General features: G+C 39.8%; 1 protein-coding gene across 5 annotated transcripts in view; it reads right to left on the minus strand.

Annotated features, from left to right (window-relative positions):
* The window catches only part of NEK10 (NIMA related kinase 10), a 249261-nt gene that overhangs the window by 233345 nt on the left and 3340 nt on the right, over positions 1 to 12576 (minus strand). The gene's annotated exons all lie outside the window — the stretch shown is intronic.

Raw genomic sequence — 12576 nt, forward strand, 5'->3', positions numbered from 1 at the left:
TTGCTTTTATTTTTCTTAGTCAATTTCTAATGCAATTATTTTAGTTTTCAGAATAGACACAGAAAGTTAAAGATACCCATACTTTCAATTACATAACAAATATAAAATTGTGTCCTGTGGGTTTAATTTGACTGTATGTAAAATTTTCCAACTGTGCTTCAATGCCACAGTCTGACTTCAGTGTGTTGTCCAGGCATGAAAAAGTAGGCATTATTGTCTTATAAAAGCATGCTTCAATGTATTGTGAAATCCATGGTCAAAATCCAAGTGTTTCAAAAGCATTTAGAGGCAAAAGGAATGTTCCAATGGGCATTTCACTTCCACTGAATCCAGTGAAATTTAATTTTGTGAAATGCTCAAAGGCAGTTTAAGGATTAAAAAAATGATTTTCCCAATGTATTTGTCATATGCTTGGCAAATAGCTAGGCTAAAATTAAGAGCCAGGGACCAAGTCTCTCATCACAGAAGCACAACCAGAAAAGGTACAATATAAATACTTAAGGATTGTACCTAGGATATAACACCACCTCTTTCATTCAACAAATATTTATTGAATGTTTACTATACCTGCTCTCAGACTGAAAACTGCTAAAAGGTAAAGGAAGCTATCACAGGTATGCATTTCCATCACAAGCAAAAAACAAACAAAAACCCAATCATGAACTTTAAAATGTGTTTGTGAGGTGTGCGGATGGAGACTTAGCATCTGTTTTTACTCTAAAAGAAAGGAAGAGGAGGAGGAAGGGAGAGAAGGGGAGGTGAAAAGAATGGAGGGTCTGTATATTACTGCTAAAAAGCAAAAGACACACGTGTTTTTAATATGCAAATACAAAAATGCCCCATAAGTTCTAAGGCAAATGGAAATCCATTCAAAATAAATAGAATCTGACTTTGCTTTTCCCTCAAAGACAGAAGAAAAACTCTACATAGCCACACTGTCCTGCTGTTGGCATCAAATTCCTGCTCAAACTAAAGCTGCAGACTGGTTTAGAAGCAGAAACTGAAAGCCACAATGACAAGCACAGGAGAGCATATGGAAAAGCTCACAGGCTTCTTCTGCTAGAAGGGGATGGTATTTGCCACGATCACACCCTGCTAAACACCTTGTCTTATTCTCTTGCTTAATTTACATAATTGTATTGACCAAGTGTGTGAACGGGAAATCATGATCTAATCGTATATCAGTTTGAGATCAGTATGTACTCTGTGAGCTGGAAGACTGAATATAGATAACTCTTTGGAAATGTTTCACTTAATTAAACAGTAAACAAATTCACCGGTATCCGCAGAAACAGACAACTGCTTTTAGGATAAGACACAACATCCTTTCTGTTTAATGGCTGCTCCAATGGAGATATCCTGAAAAAAGGTTTGAGGAGTTGGGAATGCTTTAAAATATGTAACCTAATCCCATTTTAAATCAACAAAAATGAACATTATTTTGGTTATTTTTTCAAGACACTATATACACTATAATACAAAATGGGAGATGGTGGAAGGGGGGTAGGAAGGGCAGGCCATATCTTACGTCAAGTTGCCCAAAGGCGGACAATGTATTAAGAAAGTATTCCCAACAGAGGTCAGGCAAGGGTGTTAATGCCAAGGCTCTCTGGAGGGTGGCTTTAGTCTAAGTCCATGGAGGAATGCTGCAGTGTAGATTAGTCCTCAGAGTTGTCTAAATTGAGAGAAGTGAGAGCCTGGCTCTCATATTCCCTTAGCCTTCAGTCATAACTCCCCAGGCATTCCTATCTCATGGTAAAGTGACTCCAAGTCACTTAGAGGCAGTCCCCTAAAAAAGGCATACAAAATCTAGCTGTTGAAGCCAATACCAGAACATGCAGTCCCAAGGAATGGGAGAGGCTCTGGGCAGAGTGCCCACATGTATGCACTATCATCACCGACTCCATGTGGAAGAGCTGCAGATAATGAAGGTAAAAGATCATAGGTGAGTGTTGAACAATGAGAACACACGGACACAGGAGGGGAGCACTACACACTGGGGTCTGTGGGGGGGGGAAGGAGAGGGACAGCAGGGGGTGGGGAGTTGGGAAGAGATAGCATGGGGAGAAATGCCAGATATAGGTGATGGGGAGGAAGGCAGCAAATCACACTGCCACGTGTGTACCTATGCAATAATCTTGCATGTTCTTCACATGTACCCCAAAACCTAAAATGCAATAAATAAATAAATAAAGATGGGGGGGGAAAGATCTTTGCTATAGATACAAACTAAGCAAAGCCTACTGCATTAGCTTCCAACTACTGAGTTGTATTTCCCTCTTTCTTTGCTTGACCTCCCCAGATGTTGGTATGATCTCGTGTCCTAGCAGCTCAGGCCCTGGCTTGCTTCTGTTCTCTATCTGGCCCCTCTCCCAGGGATCTCTTGCAGTCCTGTGGTTTTACATACCATCAGCAATTCTAAATTTATAAGTTCAGCCCTTACCCCACTGTGACCTCCTAAATTCACAAAGTCACCATATGGATATCTAATAAGCATCCCAGATTTAACATACCCTAAACAGAACTCTTGACTCCTACTCCCTAGTACCAAATGCCCCTAGTGCTCCTCATCTTGGTAACTGGTACCACACTGGCTCTCTAGACAAAAGCTCTCTAGGGGACATTCTTGGCTCCTCTCTTTCCTCTACCTCCCATATTTAAGCCACCAGCAAAGCAAGTTAGCTTTTCCTTCTCTCCACTCTCCCTGCTAACACCCTACTTCAAGCCACCATCTTCTCTCCCTGAATGACTGCCACAATCCTCTCAGCAGTCTCTCTGCTTCCACCCTTGCTCCTCTACATCCTCAGGAACCCCAGGCAATGCTTTAACATGTAAATCGGATCATACCCGTCTGTGGCTTACAACCTTCCTGTGGCCCCCTATTGGACTTGGCTTTTTCCATGACTTTCACTGCTCTGAGCTTGCCTCCTCTCCTCTCGCTCTTGCTTCCTCCGCTTCAGCCATGTTGGCTTTCTAGAGAGAAACATGAACCCATGAACGTGCCAACTGCTATGGTTTGAATGTCTGGCCTCTCCAAAATTCATGCTGCAATTTAATTGCCACTGAAACAGTATTAACAGGTAGGACCTTTGAGAGATAATTGAGCCATGAAAGTCTGTCCTCATGAATGGGTTGAGTACATTTTACAAAGGGCTTCCAGGAATGAGTTCTCTCTCTTTGCTCTTCTGCCATGTAAGAAAACATGTGACTTCCTTCCAGAGAATGCAGTGTTCAAGGTGCCATCTTGGAAGCAGTGACTGGGCACTTACCAGACACCAAGCCTACTAGCACCTTGATCTTGGATTTCCCAGCCTTCAGAACTGTTCTTTATAAATTACCTAGTCTGCCAGGCATGATTGTTCACACCTGTATTCCTAACACCTTGGGAGGCTGAAGTGGAAGGATCGCTTGAGGTCAAGAGTATGAAACCACCCTGGGCTGGTAGAGACTCCATCTCTACAAAAAAGTTAAAAATAAGCCAAGTGTGGTGGCATGTACCTATAGTGCCAGCTTCAAGAGGCTGAGGCACGAAGATTGCTTGAGCCAAGGAGGTTGGGGCTGCAGTGAGCTCTCATGGTGTTACTCATTCTAGCCTGAGCAATAGCACCTGTCTCTTAAAAATAAACAAATAAATAACCCAGTCTGCAGTATTCTATCACAGCAGCACAAAGCAGACTAAGACCATTTGTGCCCATGAACATGCCAACTCTATTCTTGCCTTAAAGGCTTGGCACTTTCTGCCTGCTTACTGTCCTTTTCCCATAGTCTCACACTGGCTTCTCCATATCCTTTGGGTTTCAGGTCAGATGGGGCTCCTCTGATGAATCTCTGTGATATATTCACCCCACACACTCACACTTACCACAGCACTCAATTTTCTTTCCTCCTGGAGTTCATCAACATCGGAAATCCTCTTGTCCATGTATTGATTTCCTTGAACTAGTTCACACGCCTCATATGGCAGAGACTGTGTCTGTTTCATCCATGAACATGTCCCTGACTCATAGAACAACACATAGTGCATGGCACAGTGTAAGCATGGTATAAGCCCTCGAAAAAGATGTATCACAATCTGTATGGACTTATTTTGTGAGTTATCTGCTTTTAATAGTTGCTTATTTTAAGGCTTAAAACTCCTCTGACATCCCAAGTCTGGTGCTCCTTCCTGATGCCCCCAGAGCAGACTATACGCCCTACCTATTATTATCACTATTATGTGGTAATCAGGAAATTGCAATATCAAATATACAGGGTTGCTCTGGGAGGTTTTGATGTTGCAATTGCCTGGTTACCACACAAGGCCAGGAATTAGGCTTCCCTTATTCACCAGAGAATGGTGAACTGCAGGCAAATAATAAATATTTACTGAATGCAATACCTAATAAATGGATGAATGGATAAAATGATTATTTGAATAGAAACCTGTGTCATTACTCTTTAAGGTCAACAAATCGCTCATAAACCTCTTTTATAAATACAATCAATTGATGAGTACATTCAGAAATTATCTTTTATTCAGTCATTGGGGGAAATTTAGAATTCTATATAAGAAAATATTCCATCACTGTGCTTCTGAAACTATCTGTAATAAAGAACTCTTTTTAATTTCCAGTCTTTTGTGGACTGATACTTTTGGTTCAAATCCTGTTCTATGAGGCAATGCCACTGGTGATGTGCCTAAGATGTCATGGCAATGCCCAAGTGCTATAAATCTTTCTAAATTCTTACTCTCAATTTCTGTCTTTATCTGCTCATGAGGCAGTAACACACCAGTCTGAATATCACCTGAATAGCACTGGTCTGGATTACTAAAGTCTATCTTTTTAAGTAACAAAACCCTAGTTGAACCTCTAATTGAGAAACACAGCCTTAAGTACAGTCTGAATGGACTAACCCAGAAATTCACAATTCCATGACAACCAGGAGAGGGCGAGAGTGAGCCTGGGAAGGGAGAACCTTGGCCAAGTAATTAAAGCTCAATGTGGACTCTCCACTTAAACCAGAGCAATCTTATTTCTCTGGAGTTCTGGGTAGAGCTTCATTAGAGAAAAGGATTCTATTGCTAAAAATAAAAATAGAAAACCACTGATTCTCTAACATTTATTTTACCAATGAGATGAGGCCAAAGACTCTTGCTTTTTACAAAAACGTTTGGCCTCATCTCATCTGTAAAATAGTGTTAGAGAATTTGCTACAAAAACACTTGTACCTACATGGGTTTTTTTCAATTCTAATGAGAAAGTGGAAATTTAGTTTGTTATTTTTTTATATGAGAAGTAGGCACAGTAGTGAAAGATAATGTAGAAAGACCAAAGGCATGCTACTTTAAAAACAGAAACTTTCAGTGCCTTTGCTTTTTTTGGATACCTCAGTCATGGGTCCTGAATACCATCTCAAATGGGAGAGAAGAGATCTTTCCAAACCTCAGGGAATAGTCAATAGGTTTGGTGCTTACAGCCCTAGACAAGTACAGACATATTCAATAATCACAGTTATGATTCATTGTTGAATTTTTTAAATCCATTTTTTAAAAGACACTCTCAAAAGTAATTATTCTCCTCTATTGTTTGAAATTTGGGTTAATGCTAAAGAAGTCCCCAGAGACATGCACCTCATTTGCTTGCAATGTCTTGGTAATTGCTGGGTAAACACATATGACAAAGAAAGAAACACATGCCATGGCAAAATTACCTGACTGTAATTAATCTAAATTGTGCAATATTAAGCACTAACTAAATAACATGGGGAGTATTTGTGATACGGTTTTCAGATCTCTACCAAGAAACCCTTTTTTACTCCATGGTTGCCTTAGTTGCTCAACAGATCTTCAGGTGGCCTCATCTTTACCAATATAAAACAGAGTCATTTGAATCATTATGATAAATCTCCCACAAATCCACAAATATCTTTTTTTCCCCTACTAATCACTTAGGTTGCATCTTTGTAATAATTTTATTTACGACATATACTAATGGTTAAAAACAGTACTTGTAAAGTAATAACAGGCCAGGGAGTGGTGGCTCATGCCTGTAATCCTAGCACTTTGGGAGGTCAAGGCAGGCAGATCACCCAAGGTCAGGAGTTCGAGACCAGCCTGGCCTATATGCTAAAACCCTGTCTCTATCAAAAATACAAAAATCAGCCAGGTGTGGTGGTGCACGCCTGTAGCCCCAGCTACTCAAGAGGCTGAGGCAAGAGAATCACTTGAAACCAGGAGGTAGAGGTTGCAGTGAGCCAAGATCATGCCACTGCACTCCAGCCTGGGCAACAGGGTATGACTCTGTCTCAAAAAAAAAAAAAAATCTATCAATCAATCAATCAAAAATAAAGTATTAACAGTGAAAATATATCAGAGACTAAAGTTAATTACCACTTTGGCTATGTCAGGTTTATGATTTTGAAAAAAGCACTAAAATAAACTGCAATGAACCCTACCACAAAAGGAAGTGAGAACTTCCTGTACTGACAAGCAGTCTCTATTCCTTTTGATGAATAATGATTAACCTTTCATTTTAGATGAGAAGTTACAGTTCTGTTTTCAAAGATACATACTAAAATAATTTAGAGAACTTTCAGCCCCGTAACTAACAAGAAATACAAAATGGAAAATCATTTCTCTAATTCTTTTACTGTAAACATTTTTCTTAAGAATCCTCTAAGAGTGATTCTTTGAGAAAAGTAGTTAAAATAAGATAAAAATTCACATAGAGCAGCCAGAGATAAGACAAACATGTTAAAACGCACTGGTTAAATGTTAGTTCTCAGTTTTGATAACTGCACCATGGTGATGGCAAAAGTCAACATTAAGGGAAGCTGAGTGAAAGGTATATGGGAATTCTGTGCTGTTTTTGCAGTTTTTATGTTAAGTCCATTATTTCAATATACACGCTTAAAATGTACTCATCACTTCAGCAGTTTATATAGTTAAAGTGCTTGGAGAATAAAGAAACAATTTTCTTTTTGCAAAGAATATTTGCACTAAATCTCACAAATATATAGTACTTGGACTTTTCAAATTCTGTATGCTTTAGAAAACTATAAATTCTGCACAGCAAAGGTCAAGTTAAATTGGTCAAATTGCTGAAAAATACACACACACACACACACACACACACATTTTCAAAGTAAAGTGGGCAAAAAGTTGAAGAAATCCTGTAAGAACCATAACTTGCTAATACCCATTACAGTTTAAAAAAGACATCTGGTTCTCTAGTCTAAACTGCTGTCTTGATATTATCCCTTACATTACATTGTTATTGTTCTTCAATGAGAGCTATATGTGGAGTTAACAGGAAAGACACAGCTATGACAAGAATAAACCTCAGAGAACATGCAGTATCAGGGCGTCTAACACCCTCCAGGCTCAGGAACAGGATATAAATGAATGAGGACAGGCGGAGAGAGTGGTAGAGCTTTGGTCACACCTGAGAAGGCGCACTCTCCCAAGAGGGATTCAAAAGCACATGAAAAATGAAGCAAAACAAGACTAGACACTTGCACAAGATAACAAACCAAACCTACAGGTCATCAGTTGCAGACCATGATTCAGCTCCCTTCTCCCAGAGGAGGAAATTAAGACCCAGAGAGGAAAAATATGTCCAAGGCCACACAGCATCTTTAGGAGTAGGAGAACAAAGCCCAGCTCCCCTTCAGGATCTAAATCTTAACGGAAAACACTAAGGTAGATGGGAAAAAGGGAACTTGTTGACATTGGCCCTTAGCCAAGGCAGAGGGTGATATAATAACTGATGTTTGCATAACTTCACCTCCTGGACCCTGGGGTGCTTGCAAACATCCATTCATTCATCCTGGTTCACTCATGTGAAATATGTAGGTGGTGTATGTTTATCATCATAGGGTGGTAAACAAAGACACAGTTGATACAGAATCTCCAAGGACGGGAGTGTTTCGCCAGCTAAGGACAAGTTTTATTATGATGGCCTTGCTCCTGAGTCAGTACGCTGGTCACCTTCCTTCTGCAAATAGTCAATACTTTAAGCAATTTTCTATTTTATGTATAAATAAGCACTTGGGGATAAAAAAGAACCAAGAATTCAAATAATATGCTTACCCTCCCCCACTCAATCCTCCAAATACTTACTGACCACCTGCTATGATGATAGACACTCCTTTAAGTGTTGACTTTCATTTTCCTCTGGCTAATACTAACCCAAGTTGACCTGAGTGCTGCTCCAAAATTAACTAGAATACATGACAACAGACACCACTATAAACTCCATATTTTCTGATTTATTCCCAAACTCATATCTTTTATTGTAAAGGGAAATATCTGCAGATGTAACTGTAGATTCTGTCAGTTCCCTCAATTGTCAGTGCATAATGATATTTGTGGTATGTTATGTCTGTGCCATGTGTAGCTGCTGCAGCATCCAATTATACTCATGATATGGTTTACAATGTGCCTGTGTTAGAACAAATGAACCCGAGACTCACGCATTAAGTAGTAATATTGAAAAGAGGAAAAACAGGTCCCAATGATATGAAGGAAGAATTTATATTAACCAGTCAACAGAAACAACTAAAGTAGCACACTAAATTTTTCCTTTTCCATTGTCCCCAAATATAATAAGAGTCTATTCTATTTCCTGATTTTGTAAAAAAGAGAAAGGTGAAAATGACATTTATTCATTACTCCAAGAAATATTTATTGAGTCCCTAGTATATGCCAGGCACTGACGACACAACACTGAATAAGACATGGTCCATAATGTCTTCCAAGAAAATAGCTAAATTAACCATCATTGCAATAGTAAAGTAAGTACAGATTCAAACTAAATCCCTAGAACTTTCACAAGGAAAGAGAAGACGGAATAAACAAATTGAGGTTCGTATGTTTGGTGGCACTGCAAAACCTAGAAATACTTTCTAAGCTATAAAATTAAATTTCACCTAGCAACATTTCAAGTGCATTTTATTATTTACTATGCTCTGATTGTGCACCAGACCCTACTGGGCACTACAAAAAAAGAATCTCTTTACAATCCAGTGTGTGTGGGAAATCATAAATATGTGGGATAAAGAATATGAAACTGCTGATAATGTTTCTTTGTAAAAGAAGACGTTTTTTAATGGTTCAGGTAAATACAATGGATTAAATAAGAACAATAGAAACTGGCCAGGCGTGGTGGCTCATGCCTGTAATCCCAGCACTTTGTGAGGCCAAGGCAAGTGGATCATGAGGTCAGGAGTTCGAGAACCAGCATGGCCAAGATGGTGAAACCCTGTCTCTAGGAAAAAATACAAAAAGTAGCTGGGTGTGGTGGCAGGCGCCCGTAATCCCAGCTACTCGGGAGGCTGAGGCAGGAAAATCACTTGAACCTGGGAGGTGGAGGTTGCAGTGAGCCAAAATCACACCACTGCACTTTAGCTTGGGTGACAGAGCAAGACTCCATCTCAAAAAAAAAAAAAAAAAAAAAAAAGAAATGTCAAAAATCAGAAAAAAATAATGTCCAAATGAGACTATAAACTCAATGAAATCAGAGGGAAGATCATAGAAAGTCTTCAATAAGTGTGGACTTGAAGAAGGTCCAGAAGGATGGGCAGGGTGGGCAAACAACAGGCCAGGGCAGTGAACACAGAGATGCAGGCAAGATCCTGAGAGTGGCTTGAGGAGACAGTGAGTAGATGAGTTGAGCTGGTGCTGAAGAATCTGGAAGTGCTGGGAAAAGGAGTGAGTGGCAGCCTTCAGTCTGCAAGCCAGCTTATGGAGCTCCTGATGGCTAAGGAGTCTGGAAGCAATGCTATTCTCCTTGGAAATGTAAAACATCTATAGGCAGATCATTCAGTGTGTCATCACACTCCATTACTCTTTGGCCAACTCTTTTAAATAAAGAGGAATTCACCTGAGGTAATGTTAGAGCATTAATGGAGTTCAAACAAACTGCATTAAGTAGCAGGAAGACCAGGAGTAATTATATTAGGCAAGGAGAATGCAAACATATTAGGTTGGAGCAAAAGTCATTGCGGTTTTTGCCATTACTTTCAATTCATTCATCCTGTCTCAAATAAAACAGTCTCAACTAGACATCCCTTTGGCATGGACCTCAGAAAAATGACAACTTCCTCTTCCTCAACCCCATATCTGACATTTGGTTACTAAATCCTATTTTTCTACCAAATATGACACTTATCTGTCCACTTCTGTCCACCCTCACCACCAACGCCCTAGTCCAAGCTTACATCAGTGCTCACCTGAACTACCATTATCACTTCCTAATGATCTCCCAACTTCCAATTTCTCCCTCTTCCCAACTACAACAAAAATCTGTCTCCACACAGCAACAAGAGCACTCTTTATGGGCCACATTTGGCCAAGTATGCCTTTATGGGCTTCCCTTTCTCCTGGGATAAAAAGAAAACTTACCAAGGCCTGTGAGGCACTGCATGCAAATGACGCCCCTGGCCCCCTAGTGAACTGCCACTCACTCTTGGTCCTAAACCACCAACCCAGAATTACTTCTCCTGAATATCCCCAAGCCTTTACTCCTGGATTCAAAGACTATATTGGTATGGAGAGGCCTGGAAGTCTCACCCTTCATGTCTCAACTGAAGTATCCATTCTTTGGGCTGAACTCCTAGATAGGGTCACAACCCCCCCAAGCATTGCCTTGCAGCTTCTGACAAAGAGGCTGATTCAGATAATAATTCGATAAATACATGTTTATCGAATTATTACCTGAATTGGCTAAACTAGTCAAGTATATGGAGGACAGCTTTTTGGCTCATTCCCAGTATCTAACTTATACTTTGTAGTTTACAACAAAAGAGGGATTCAATAAATAATTGCTGAATGAATTAATCAGTGAACAAATCCCAGATATAACTGGAGTGTCATTATGTAAATATGGAGAGTAAAGACAATGAGAAAGAACAGCAAATAAATTTGCCCAGCTGACCAGTATCCAGTGATCGCAGCATGTTGATATGACAAAATCTCTCTATAAATACAAGGAAGCCACCAAGAAAATAATATAAAATATTACATAGATGTTAAAGATGGTCTACCTCAAGTATACATGAACAAGACAATAAGGTTTCCTAAAGGAAAGATGAGTATTCACATTGTGTCAAGTGTAGCATACATATGTATATTATTTGAATGCAGCTATCTCCATTGATACAAGTTGACAAGTCTGGGAATGTGAATTCTTCTGGTTATACCACTGGAATATAGTCAAAAAGATTAATGGGGGTAGAGGATACTTGGTTTCCACTTGCCCACTGAGTGACCTCAGAAATGTCACGGGACTTCTCTGATTGTTAATTTTCTCATCAACTGAAAATTAGACATAACAACAAGCCTGTGATAAGGTGATAGTTGGGACTACCACCTTTAGATAGTGACACCCCTTTAGAACAGTCAACAATCATAGCAATGTTACTGTTGTGGTAGCTGTTGTATTATATATATATATATATATATTTTGTGTGTGTGTGTGTGTGTGTGTGTGTGTAGAGTGGGGTCTCACTATATCACCCAGGCTGGTAATATCACTTCATTTGAAGAGCTTGTGTATTTATTTATTTTTTGAAACAGTTTCGCTTTTGTCACCTAGGCTGGAGTGCAGTGGCATGATGTCGGCTCACTGCAACCTCCGCCTTCCAGGTTCAAGCAATTCTCCTACCTTAGCCTTCCAAGTAGTTGGAATTGCAGGCACCCACCACCATGCTAGGATAATTTTTTTTTTTTTTTTGAGATGGAGTTTTGCTTTGTCACCCATGCTAGAGTGCAGGGGTGCAATCTCAGCTCACTGCAACCTCCACCTCTTGGGTTCAAGTGATTCCACTGCCTCAGCCTCCTGAGTAGCTGGGATTACAGGTGTGTTCCACCACACCTGGCTAATTTTTGTGTTTTTTAGTAGAGATGGGGTTTCACCATATTGGTCAGGCTGGTCTTGAATTCCTGACCTCATGATCCACTTGCCTCAGCCTCCCAAAGTGCTGGGATTACAGGTGTGAGCCATCATGCCTGGCCATTCCTGTTTTTTAAATCATGATACATATCAGGCATATACATGAGTATGTTTAAAGTTCACTTTCATCAAGAAGATGAAATCTTTCAAAATGGAAGACTTATTCCCAAATCCGAGTCATACACTCTATCCACAAGCTGATGCTTTCTAACTCCTCATCCTGCTTTACTTCACTCCTAGAATTGTGTTCCAAGTAGAACATAATATAAATAAATAACATCTAAATGGCAGTTCCTGCATATCGACCACTGTTCTAAGAAATTTTTCCATATGAATTCATGTAATGTTCACAATCATCCCATTTTACAGATGGGGAAACTGAAGTACAGAAAGATTAAGTAACTTGCCGGTCCCATATCTAGGATTTGTGGAGCTAAAATTAGAAATCAAGAAATCTGGCTTGAGAATCTGTTCTATGAACTCTGCTCTACCTCCCCCTGAGAACTGTCCTAAAAGAACAGTACCTTTTTTGTTCACTGCAGAAGACTCAGGTGATCAATAAGTATTAGTTCACTCTCTGAATGAACTTCCATCTTCTCGCTGCCTATCCAAGTGCTCAACTCAGTTCACTCTGAATACAGCC

Source organism: Sapajus apella, unplaced genomic scaffold, assembly GCF_009761245.1.
Source record: "Sapajus apella isolate SASKATOON/1434 unplaced genomic scaffold, GSC_monkey_1.0 scaffold4, whole genome shotgun sequence".
Classification (NCBI taxonomy): Eukaryota; Metazoa; Chordata; class Mammalia; order Primates; family Cebidae; genus Sapajus; species Sapajus apella.